This window comes from Protopterus annectens, chromosome 4.part0, assembly GCF_019279795.1.
Source record: "Protopterus annectens isolate FY-2018-M chromosome 4.part0, PAN1.0, whole genome shotgun sequence".
Classification (NCBI taxonomy): Eukaryota; Metazoa; Chordata; order Ceratodontiformes; family Protopteridae; genus Protopterus; species Protopterus annectens.
Genome location: NC_056733.1, coordinates 1,560,418,629 through 1,560,432,156, shown reverse-complemented (window position 1 = coordinate 1,560,432,156; position 13,528 = coordinate 1,560,418,629).

The following is a 13,528-nucleotide window of genomic DNA, read 5'->3' as shown; positions in this document are numbered from 1 at the left end:
TGGCACATATATGGCTTGTGTACAGCTGACAGGTGTCTTGTTGTGGAGTAGTCGTGGGTATATGTGGGATAGCATGACCAATGCAAACCGTACACATGCTCATAGAATGCAATTGTCAAGGATTATGCTGAGTGGCCAGTATAGTCATCCAGCATGGGTCCTCTGAAGTCGTCCACCCCAGTCTACACAAGTGTAGAGTCTGCTTGTGCTAAATACAGTTTGTGTGCAGTGACAACCTTGCCTGGGGGTGAAGATGGGATATGGATGTCCAGGGAAAGGTGGGTATGGTCAGATATCAACAATGGTGGTCTACCTCTGGTGTGGAACAGTGAGTACCCACATTGCAGATGGACAGTTGCAATATGTATTCCCCCATGTGGCTGTGGTGTGTGGTTCTGCCATAGCACATGGACCCACAAATTGTAGTGGCTGTAGGGTAAAGTGGTAGAGGCCTGAGTAGTTCTCACACACAATATGCCTGTACCTGATGTTAACAACTGGAATGGTGTATGTGAACACCTGCATTACCTGGCACTCTTCCCAGGGAAGCTAAGTGTGTGTCCTGGATGTGGGTGTGGTGTTCTGGACTGGTTGTGTTGTGTGTTACAGGTCCTGTGGTCCCAAAGCATGGTATAGAACATAACCTGCTAGTGCGATGTGCATATCTGACCCTGACGTAGGTGGCTGCAAATGCATATATATGCTATCCCCCACCTGACAGGTAGTACTACATGTACATACCTCTGTAGAAATAAAGATGTCAGCACCCTATAAATGCTACAGGTGCAGAGCAGATGCTCAGTAATTCAGATAGTGCGCTCTGCTAATGCGTCTCCCTCAAGTGTCTTAATATAGTTAGGTAGAGGTTTGAATCCTGCAAATGCTCAGTGTGTGGGTGAGTGGGGTTTGTGTGTGTGAAAGGCTGTGAGAGAGAAATGTCCCTTTTGGCAACTGGAAAAACACACTACAGGATGCACATTCCCCTTTCTAAACACTGATGATGTCAGCACCCTATAAGTAAAGCAGGAGAAGGGAAGCCTCCCAGTAATGCGAATACCGCGCTCTGCTAATGCGTCCGTCTCGAGTGTCATAACATAGTTAGGTAGTGGTTTGAATCCTGCAACTGGCAAGTGTGTGTGTTTGGATTAGGGGGGTTAGTGTGTGTGCAATTCTGTGTGAGGGAAATGTCCCTTTTTGCAACTGGGAGAACACACTACAGGATGCACACTCCCCTTTCGAAACACAGATGATGTCAGCACCCTATAAGTACAGCAGGAGAAGAGATGCCTCCCAATACTGCGAATAGCACGCTCTGCTAATGCGTTCATCTTGAGCGTCATAACATAATTAGGTAGTGGTTTAAATCCTGCAAATAGCAAGTGTGTGTGTTGGGATGAGGGGGGTTAGTGTGTGTGCAATTCTGTGTAAGGAAAATGTCACTTTTGGCAACTGGGAGAACACACTACAGGATGCACACTCCCCTTTCTAAACACAGATGATGTCAGCACCCTATAAGTACAGCAGGAGAAGGGAAGCCTCCCAGTAATGCGAATAGCGCTCTGCTAATGCGTCCATCTCGAGTGTCATAACATAGTTAGGTAGTGGCTTGAATCCGGCAAGTGTGTGTGTTTGGATGAGGGGGGTTAGTGTGTGTGCATTTCTGTGTGAGGGAAATGTCCCTTTTGGCAACTGGGAGAACACACTACAGGATGCACACTCCACTTTCTAAACACAGATGATGTCAGCACCCTATAAGTACAGCAGGAGAAGGAAAACCTTCCAGTAATGCGAATAGCGTGCTCCGCTAATGCGTCCGTCTAGAGTATCATAACATAGTTAGGTAGTGGTTTGAATCCTGCAAATGGCAACGTTGGATGAGGGGGGTTAGTGTGTGTGCAATTCTGTGTGAGGGAAATGTCCCTTTTGGCAACTGGGAGAACACACTACAGGATGCACACTCCCCTTTCTAAACACAGATGATGTCAGCACCCTATATGTACAGCAGGAGAAGGGAAACCTCCCAGTAATGCGAATAACGTGCTCCGCTAATGCGTCCATCTCGAGAGTCATAACATAGTTAGGTAGTGGTTTGAATCCTGCAGATGGCAAGTGTGTTTGGATGAGAGGGTTAGTGTGTGTGCAATTCTGTGTGAGGAAAATCCCCCTTTTGGCAACTGGGAGAACACACTACAGGATGCACACTCCCCTTTCTAAACACAGATGATGTCAGCACCCTATAAGTACAGCAGGAGAAGAGAAGCCTCCCAGTAATACGAATAGCGCGCTTTGCTAATGCGTCCATCTCAAGTGTCATATCATAGTTAGGTAGTGGTTTGAATCCTGCAAATGGTAAGTGTGTGTGTTTGGATGAGGGGGGTTAGTGTGTGTGCAATTTTGTGTGAGGGGAATGTCCCTTTTGGCAACTAGGAGAACACACTACAGGATGCACATTCCCCTTTCTAAACACAGATGATGTCAACACCCTATAAGTACAGTAGGAGAAGAGAAGTCTCCAAGTAATACAAATAGCGCACTCCGCTAATGCGTCTCTCCCGAGTGTCGTAATGTAGTTAGGTAGGAGTTTGAAACCTGCAAATGGCATGTGTGTGTGTTTGGATGTGGGGAGTTTGTGTGCGTGCATTTCCGTATGAAAAACATGTTAGTTTTGGCAATAAGGAGATCACACTACCTGATGCACATTACCCTTTCAAAATACTGATGTTGTCAGCACCCTATAAGTACAGCCAGAGAAGAGGAACTATCTAGTAATCCGAATAGTGCGCTTTGCTAATGCGTTTCTCTCACGTGTCATGACTTAGTTAGGTAGGGGAATGAAGCCTGCAAATGGCAAGTGTGGGTAGTAGGGTGTGTGTAAATGCAAGTGTGAGAGAACAGATCCTTTTGGCAAATACTACAATACACCAGATGCTGCATATTCCACCAGTAAACACAGGGGATGTCACCACACTATCAGCACAGCCAAACAGGGATAGTTGGCTAGTAATGCCAATAGTGCGCTCTGCTACTGTGTCTATTACCATTGTCAGAGTACAGATAGGTATGTTTTGGTAACCCACAACTGCCACGTGTGGTTGTGTCACACACTATGACCTTGTGTGGGTCTTTGTACATAACAATGCATGCCATTGCCTAAACCAGCAACGGCATTGCACACATGATGTATGTGTGTGACACATACACATAGATACCTGTGACCTGCAGTAGTTACCATGTCTGACACATGCCTCGAGTGGATAAATGTTATTTGCAATGTATACCAATATGACTGTGTCATACTGTGCAGGGTCCGCACGTGGTATGTCTCTATACAGTGTGGGTGTATATGGTAAAATACCTACAGCAGGGGATGCACATCTGGTCTGGGCCATATAGTGTACATGTAGTCGATGTACAGGTGCTGCATGTTCCCACCTGTTGTGGTAGTGGTAACATGTCATTCCACTGCAATTCAGTGACCACATGCTGTGAACCCTTCAACTAGTGTGTTGTATCTACAGTATTGCTCACGCACAATGTTTGGCTGGATGCAGTCCAGCCATATAAACACAGTTCTTGAGACTGTCATATTGCCAGTGTTGTTATGGAGGATAGGTGGTCTTCCTGTGTATGGGAGGGTTGTGTGTGCCAGGCTATGAACCAGATGGCAGTCCGACACACTGTTAGCTGCACATGATTAGGCTCTGATGCTTTGTGCTGTGCCAACAACCTGGAGGTGTGTGTATCTGTGGTACCTTGGGATACCACCCCCCTGTCCATGTGTGTTACATGTGTAGGGGACGACAGGCATGGTATGGGGCATAACCTGTCAGTGATGGGTAACTCCTGTGAGCCATGAATCAGGAATCTGGTACTGCACAGACATTGCAGTTCACCGTGCTGAGGACAGTGTCTGGTGCATGCATCTTCCGGTGTACACTGCTGTTGTTGTGTAGCAGCACTGTTAGTGTCCTAACCTGTGTGTTACCCACGGAGGTGGCTATGTAAACCATGTCCTGCAGCATAAGGCAGTATGTGTGTACCAAGGAGCTTTGCCATTATACATCGGGCCATGGGTGTCACGTGCAAGATGACCCTTGCTCATCATTGTGGCTTCCCTAGCATGTAAGCACACGTTGACAGCCAGTGGATACCCTATAAATGACAGTGGAGACTGAGCATAATGTAGACATACAACACCCTTCCCACATATAGTGGTAGCATACCTGGTGAGGGTATGTTGGCAACCAAGATCAGGCTCATACTGGCCTGTGCCACATGCTGAGAGATCCATTCTATGTTCCCTATCATGTAGCCCAGGGAGGTATGTCTCAGGTCAGCCATACTGGCATGGTCAATGAGTGAGTCATATGTGTCCATGCCTCTGACTGACCTGTATGCATGTGTTCTGTGGTGGACCATAGTGCCCCTGAGGCATATCACTGTGACCTTCAACAGATACAGCCTGTTGAGCAGGACCCCAGTGCAGCACCCAAGACAGGTACCTGACACGTCTGTAGCAGGTGTGTTGTGTAGCCCTACAGGCTGTGAGTGTGTGGCACAGGGGATGTGTGTGCCATGTGTGGCATGTGCTCTGTTCCGACGGAACATATGCCTGTGTGCCAGCTGCGGCGGTGTGTGATGCTCAGGCAGGATGCTATTGTGAGTCCCCACGTATGGCCCAGTGTATTCAGCATGCTGTCAGTGCGTGTCAATGTCTGACTTGTATTGTAGTCACTGTAATATATTTTATGTATTTATTTATTTATCCTACATTTGTTGACCGGGATAGTCCGACTGGATGCATGTCCATTTCCAGGGGTGGCCCGGGGAGAAAAGCTACAAGGGTAAGCAGATACAGCATTACATAATACCAGCATTACATATTACAAACAGATTATTTACAGAGATTAAATAAGTAAGCACGTTAAACATGTTCCACAGGTTAATGTTAGTCCTGAGCACAAGTCAGGATTAAATTAAATTACACAGTAAACTGGTTCACAGATTTTACACATTTGAGTTAGCCAGGCTTGATACATTGACATAGCCAGTTAAGTGACAAATGTTGTTTGAGTCTAGTGTTAAAATGACCTAAGGTGGAAAGTAGGGTAATATCAGCTGGAAGTGGTTCCAGGATCTACTTACAGAGTTTGCAAAGAGAGAATCACTGGCTGTGTTATTAAATTTGCTAGTCTGAATTAGTAGTTTGTTAGAGGATCGAAGCGGTCTAGGATTGTTATAGGGGGTGATAATATTTGAAGTTCAGGAGTATTTTCCAGATTATAGACGATTTTTTAGGCCATAATCAGTTGGTTATACTGTATTAGGCTGGGTATTGCAAGCCAACCAAGCTGATTTAGATTGATGCAATGATGTGTCCTAAAAGGCAGCCCAGTGGCAAACCTGGCAATGTGGTTGTAGCAAATTGAGTGTGTGTTAAGGACAGTCTTGTTCATATTCGAGAGTAGAGGGGATGCATACAGAAGGGTTGAAAGGAGGTGTGAGCGAGCTATGGCACCTTTAGCTGGAGGGGCTAGGAAGGCTTTTATTCTGTAAAGTGACCCTAGTTTTTTATTGATGGCTTTGATAATTTGGTTAACATGTAGGTCACATTTGAGATTATTGTGTATGATGACACCTAATAGTTTAGTAGATGGGTCGGGGAGATTATTGTGCCATCAGTTGATGTTATGGTAAAGGTGAAAGCGGTAGACCTACGTGTTGGTGAAATAACAGCAGTTTAGTTTATTTGGGATTTAGGACCAGACAATGTTCAGAAAGCCAGTTTTCTATTGTATTAAAGGTGGTCTGGGTAGCTGACCATAACTCTACTGGAGATGTGGCTGAGCAGATCAGAGTAGAGTCTTCAGCATATTGGATACAGCAGACTTTTGGGATGACAGTATAAAGGTCGTTAATGAAGATGGAGAACAGAAAGGGCCCTAGTATAGAGCCTTGTGGTACTCTGAGGGTGTTAGGTCGAAGGTTAGAGAGTTTGTTCTGCCAGAGGCCAGCCTGCTGTCAACCATGCAGGTAGGATTGAAACCATTGGAAGGCTCCAGTATCTAGACAGAATGTTTGCAGGGTGTGTATTACAAGTTGGTGATAAACCATATCGTATGCTTTGGAAAGATCCAAAAAGAGGGCTGAGGATATATAATTAGTGTTGCACGTATGGTTTATGGTGTTAGTAAAGTCTAGGAGGCCTGAAGTAGTGCTGTGATGAGGACGGAAGCCATGCTGAGTGTCTGACATAAGGCGATTTTGGATTAGGTGGTGCATGAATTGTCTATGAATAAAGTTTCCATAATCTTTGCAAGTGGAGAGAGTATAGCTATTGGCCTATAATTGGAGAATTCAGTAGAGCTGCCTCCTTTGTGAAGTTGGATTACATATGATATTTTCCAGATGGTGGGAAATTTAGATTCTACCATGGTTCGTTTGATTACCTTTGAGACGGGGTAAGCAATAGCATCATCTGATTTTGATAGGTACTCGGCAGGGAGTTGATCAGCAGAAAGTGTAGTGGGTTTCATTGTTTCAATCAAGGTACGGAGAAGTGAAGTGGCGACTGGTTGGCAGCTGAACGCAAGTAGGTTTCTAGGGGAGGTACTTTCAGGACCAGGGGAGCTAGGAGGTAGATGGCTAGCTAGGGCCTGAAATGTCTCAGTAAAGAATTGGTCAAAACTACCAGGAACATCTTCAGGGGTTTTATCAATAGTAGCAGCAGGGATTGGGGTTGAAGTTAGTCCAGGATGTAGTATATATGACATGCCACCTGACAGGGTATGGCATTACTGGGATCAGAGAGCCCAGTTCCCAGATTGGCTGTGTGGTGGCATCCCACACATGTGTTGTACGTTCCCGGCCAAGGGTGATGGCTGACTGCATACATGTGGCAGCTGTGTCATTGACACATGACTCACATAAACCACAACTGGACCATAGATGTGATTCACAGGTTACCTTTGCACATGCTACCCTAGTAGTGTGATTGCCATGGTGAGTACCAACACATAGGGCCACTGGAGAACAACATACTGAAGTTGTGCATGTGTGAGTGTACCGCTACTGTTTCATAGCACTGGCATATATGACTGCACACGTGGGTAAATGCCAGGTAAGACATGTGCAATGTGTCACAGGCAACGTACATGCGTACAGGACAGACAGTGATGTTCTGTAATGTGTAAAGTTGACATGCGTATCGTACGCTATGCAGATGTCACTAGGAGTCTACAGAAGCACTGTAACTCTGCATTGCAGGTGTAAGCAGTGTTCCAGGGAACCCCAAGCGAACATGCATGCAAACAAAGCTACAGTAAACAGGGCTGGAAGTAGTGCATTGTACAACAAAGAAGGGGTAACAATAACAGTAAGTAACATTGCAAATATGTAGGCACTATCAACATGTACCCAGGAATACACAGCGCAGATGCCCATGGTAGAACTGATATTATGTCATAGTTATTTGTGATTTGGATTACATTGGTACTGCACACATATCTACCTGCGCAAACATCCACATTGCATAGTCGTTGTGGGCAACTTGACAACATTACTGTACATGTCCACCATTGCATATCACTACTTGTGTTAGCTTTCCCCCTGTGCTACCCATGTATGCGGCTATCTGTTGACAACCTTACCACCGGCATGCAATTATGTGCAGCTGTTACACTTTGGTATGTACTATGGGTGCAGATAACAATTCAGGACATTCATACAGTTACTGCAGCAGGCATGCTGGGATAAACACACAGTCATAGCAGCAAACTGTACTGTTACCAACATGATACTACTAATCCACTTCTATGTAGTCACCCTGTGCATCAGCAATGTGTTTACCTGTTCCCGCAATGATGTTGGAGATTGCAGGAGGTGGCACAGTGTCATCATATGCACAGGGTGTGGATTAGGTATGCCTGAGTCAGCCACTGATACCGCCAATTGACATGTGTGTGTATGTGTGTTGGTGAGGGGCAGCAGTACAGGGTGGGGCAGTGTTGGTGCAGTGTGTGCGTGTATGTGGTCACCCTAGGTATTAACATTTCGCATGTGTGTATGCACGCACACAGTTCCACCTCATGGCTGCCATATACAGGAGCTTGTGGACAGCCACAGACTGCACCTGGCAGGTCATACAGATGCCTCAGATATGCTCTGTGTTAATACACACCTACTTAACATTCACCAAACACACGGATATTGGCATCAGTCTTGCAGACATGTTCGGTGCACGTATCCCTCCTCCTTCTCCCCCACCAGTTGAAATATTTATCACAGCTGTATGTAACCTCCCTATCATCTCACATGTCCAGGTGAGGGCCGCTCTCAGCAGAGCAGAACACACAGCATCACTGTGACCTCATGGTATCCCTGGATGTGTGCTACCTGCACTCCGAGAGGATATACAACCGCATATAACACTGATAATTTATCTTGGCTGTACTACAGGATATGTACCTGGACAGTGGCATACAGCGACAGTGGTCCCACACCACTAAGAAGGCACCTAGACTGACCCTGGGAACTACCACATCATATGCATAACCGAAAAAAAAAAATGAAAAGACCAATGGTTAGACCACAGCTGAAGATAAAAATGGAATAATCCACGTCAGGAAATAAATCACTTGCAGCTTCACAGTAGTGCCCTTTATAAAACCAAAAGTTGTAACTGAGATGTAGTAGTCAAGGTAGGAAACGGTTCACTTGCAGTTTCACACCACTTTATTAAACAAGAGTAAGCGCTTTCACGATCTAAGTTAGCTGATCACTTCTTCAGACTCATAAAAACAGTTAAAACATTGGTATTTAAAATATGGTTCAACCAATGAAAACATATAGAACTATGACATAGACTAATTAAAATTGCATACATCAGTACATTAATTTGCCTTATATTCTGCATAAGATGAAATAAAATATACATATAACAGACACATTTTATGTAATAATCCATATTACTTAATGTTTTAGTGGTCTGGATTTTAAAAAAGGTTTCAAGGAAACAGCATTGTTCAATCCAGGAGACCTATCTGCCTGAAGTAGTAAAATCCATCTTTGTTCGGCTTCCTCTACATTATTCCTTATATCACCTCCCCTCTTACTTTTATTTATTATTTCTAATACCATGAAATTAAAAATATGTTTCCTATCTTCTTCTTCCACATGTTTTGCTAAAGCACTTGTGTCTTTTTTATTTCTTATATCTCTAAGGTGTTCAAGGATATGCATAACTGGCCTGGTCTGGTAAGCTATGGAATTATGCAGTATGGGATGCATATGCAGTGATATCGGGTACCTGCAGACACTTGTTCCCAGCCAGTGTGCCTTTGTGTTGGGCTGATCCTGCCTTTTGAACCTGGCTGACCTTTTGAAGCAGTCACTACAGCCATTGCTGGGGGCAACACACAGACAACTGCTGCCAGGATCATGGCCTAAGACTGATTGACATGTAATGTATAGTCATCCCCTTTTGGTGGAACTACGTACACACAACATATCACACGGACATACCTATAGATACAGACCTATGACACATTTGGAGGGTTCACAGTATGCACACTATTAACCTGCTACTTTGCATTACCTGTGTTTGTCGCAGCTGGTAGCGTTACCACTGCTTCTGCTTGCTGCTGCTACTGTCACTGCTGACAGCTTCGGGTGACAGAGTCACAGTGTATAATTTTTTTTTTTTGTTCTCTCTCTCTCTCTCTCACTTTTCTCTCTCCCTCTGTCTGCTTCCACACACTGCAATGAATGTATTGCATGTGTGGAGTGTTAGTACTGGATGCTTTTGTAGGTATCTGCATAGGTCCATGTGATGGTCTCTGCACCAATTGTAAGCCAGCATTTGCTAATTGCATACAGCCATTTGTGTACTGATTTGCAGTTCTCACTGTGATTTCAGGTCAGTGCTATAAAAGGGTACGTGGGATAGGCATTGCCCTTTCAGATTGTAAGGGCGGGGACCATGCTGGTATGCTGTGGACAGTGTTCTGTGAGTGTAAAGGTTAGTATCTCTCTCATGATTCAGGCTATGTTGTAGATTCACATTTCTCCATTCCTCTCTCATGTTCCATGTAGTAAGTGTGTATGCACAATGACTCCTACAACTATATATAGATATATATTTATATATATATATATATATATATATATATATATATATATATGTACATATACATACATTTATATATGTACTTTAACTGACATTATTACCTTCAAGCTACCAACTAGCATGGCTGTTTGTGTTCACACAGTACTATTGTGGGAATCCAGTAGTTTTGACAGTAATTCTACATGACATGCTTTGGGTACTACACATCCTATATTCCCTTTACATTCATCCCTACTATTACATGTTATATTTATTTTAGCACAATGTTCTTGTATAAGAGTCATGGCTTAGTGGTAGATCATACAGACTAGTGTTTCCAAGGTCCTGGGTTCGGGACTGACAGTGGGATTTTATTTTGCTTTTGAACTGAGTACAGGGCCTGTCAATCAAAGTGGCTAAGGCACTTTTAAGCAGTTGTAACCAGGTTAGCGCTGGTTTGCTCGGAGCTCACGCATGCGCACTGGCGGTTAGCTCCGCGCACACCCGCTTACAACCGCTTAACAGTGCTTACTCTGGTGCACACCCGCGCTATTTTCTTTGAAAGAAATGAAAATGGGGAGACAGGAAAGTGGTGAAAAAAGGGTCACAAAGAGGGTAAGACAGTAGGGAACAAGCTTGGGATTTGCAGGAGGGATGTAGGTAAGACCCATAGCTGCCCATTTCTTCATCAGCAACAGCTGTGCATATGTATATAAGTTGATGTGACATTTGAAACCTTCCACCCCTGCGAGAGGTGTCAGGACAACAATAATACTTGTTGTACAGCCAATTGTAATTGATAGATTCCATGTCCAGCAGACATGTGTGCAGAATGGGCAGCTATGTATGGGGCATAATTTTTTTGTGGGTACAGAGTGCCCTTTTTTTTTTTTTTCAGGTGAGAGTGGTATGTCAGGTGAAGGAAGTCGGTACAGCTGGGGAGGTAGGTTGGGTAGGTAAACAGACAAGACAAACAATACGCATACAGGGGTGGTGTATGACACATGTGGGGTGGTTACACAATTGAGGGGGACGGAGGTTTGGATATCCAGAGCCCATGAGCCCACAGATGGCAACAGTGGAACTGATATCCCCACCCATAGGCAGTTGCCACTGTTCCTTCACTGCCCAGGACGGGGCTGTGCTGGGGGCTGTGTAGGCCGGGCAACAGGCATGCCCGTTAGTTGTGCCACCCATGCCTCAAGCTGGCATAGGGGCTTGAGAACAGAGTCCCGAATCTCCCTACGCACCACAGTCCGGACTCTACGGAGGGTGAGTGGTGGTTCTCCTCTGGCCACACTTGCAGAGGGGGGGGCAAGTCCCATCCCCTGCAGCGCTTCCACCCGCAGGTGGCACAGGGCCACCGGATGAGGGTCCGGACTCGGCACTAGTGCCAGGTGCACTCGACAGCTGAGGTGGGAGAGGTGGGTCCGCTGGAACCCGCCTTCCCTGTCATCCTATGTTTTGCATTATGTCATGACAGTTTGGGTTAGTGACATATAATACCATTCACAATTAGTTGTAACAGCATGCATTAGTATTCCCATTAACCAAACACCCAGATATTCACACCATTGAACAGCGTGCATAACACATGCATAATTTGAACAGCAATACACAGTCCAACAACATGCAGGGTTAATTGATGGCAACAGGCCATCAGGTTTGGATGTATGAACAGGGCAGGTGCATCAACGGACATGCAAATATATATGACCCAACAGGACAAACGTCCAGGGGTGTTAATTGTGATTGCACATACCATTTTCATGTGGAATGGGTTATATGTGGTTATAGGGTGGGGTGAAGAAAATAATATTAACACCTTCAAATACCAATACATATGCTGTACATTTCTAATAGCTACAGATATATCCACACTACTGTTCTAACTACAGTTTCCTATATGATAACTATTTCAACTTGGTGATAGGACTGTTACTGCAACATCTATATACATTTTATTGTTCTTCATGCACATTCATATCTAGCTTTGTTCAGCTACATCATCCTGCTACATTTGCTTTATATAGCTGTAGACAAGTGTGGATGTTTGGTATATCAGACAATCATCCTATCTGCATATTGCAGACTGAGAGCAACATATCCAGATTTTGGGATACACATTCCAGATGTAGCAACACTTTGAACAGATTTCGCTGTTTGGTTTTTATTCTCACATGCATTTCATTCTGTCTTGACTGCAGTATACTTTATTCAGCGGTTATTACTACTGTATTGCTGGATTCATGACACTTTCTCACACTCTCTCACTTGCTTTCATTTTACTATTCAGGATGATACTTACTTCTAGGCTTTATTGACATGTTTTACCTGTAGTTATTACAATCCTTTCCAGCAGTCTCACTTCTGTCATGTTTCAGTATTTCAACAGGGATATATTTCACACATGTGATTTCATCATCTTCTGCAGCTATACTTTTCAGCCTGCTGTAGGTTGTGTACTATTTTCTTACAGGTGGGACATTTTTATTTCAGAATTTATGTCAGACAGTTTCATTTTTCGGTTTAACTTACAGGCTGAAACACACTTTTGTAATCAAGCAATACTTGCAGACACTTTCACACTGTTACTTGCACATTTTATTCCTTAGTGACTACACTGCACTCTTTTGCTGACTGTCATACTTTTATATTTCTTTACAGTTACTGGCAGTGGATTACTGACCTGCCTGGTGGCGCAACCGCACCAGCCTATCGCCATAGGCTCTGCGGTTCGCAGAACGGACACCTGCGGCTGTAATATAAATGAAGTAATATTGGAATACACATCTCCATAATATCAGCTAGTTTAATTTCTTACATACATAATTAAATGTAACTTACTCAGTAGTGGGGCGTTGGGTGTTTGCCAGGCCTCCTGGATCCAAAGGTTCAGTTTGTCCTGCTTGCGTCTCTTCAGGTCCGCATGGTGGTGATGGACCTGCTCACCAGTCCTTGGAATCCCTGTGGCACTGGTGAGATCATGAGCCAACCGGTCCCACGCCTCAGCCCTGTATGCTCCCCAGAGGACCTGGCCCTGCATGAGTTGGGCCTCATGATTGTGGACTAGGAGCCAGACCATGTACCTGGACTCCTCAACGCCCCACCTCTGTGCTCGAAAGCAACTACCCTCTCCTACTCCTGTCATTCTGCCTGCAGTTCAGTTCTACAATCGTTTATGCTGTGTATTCCCACCTATGGGGCTTATATAGTCCGTTTTTCCTGCACATATCTGTGATTGGCCATTTTGGAATTGTATCAACTTCAGTAAACCTGCATTGTCATGTTCCAGTTTGTATTCATTCCTATATATTAGCTATTATTGCATTTCTAGATACTGCTGTCATGGCTTAGTGGTTTGGTACCTTGACTACAGTGTATTGTATCCTGGGTTCGAACCTGGCCACTGCTTTTTATTTT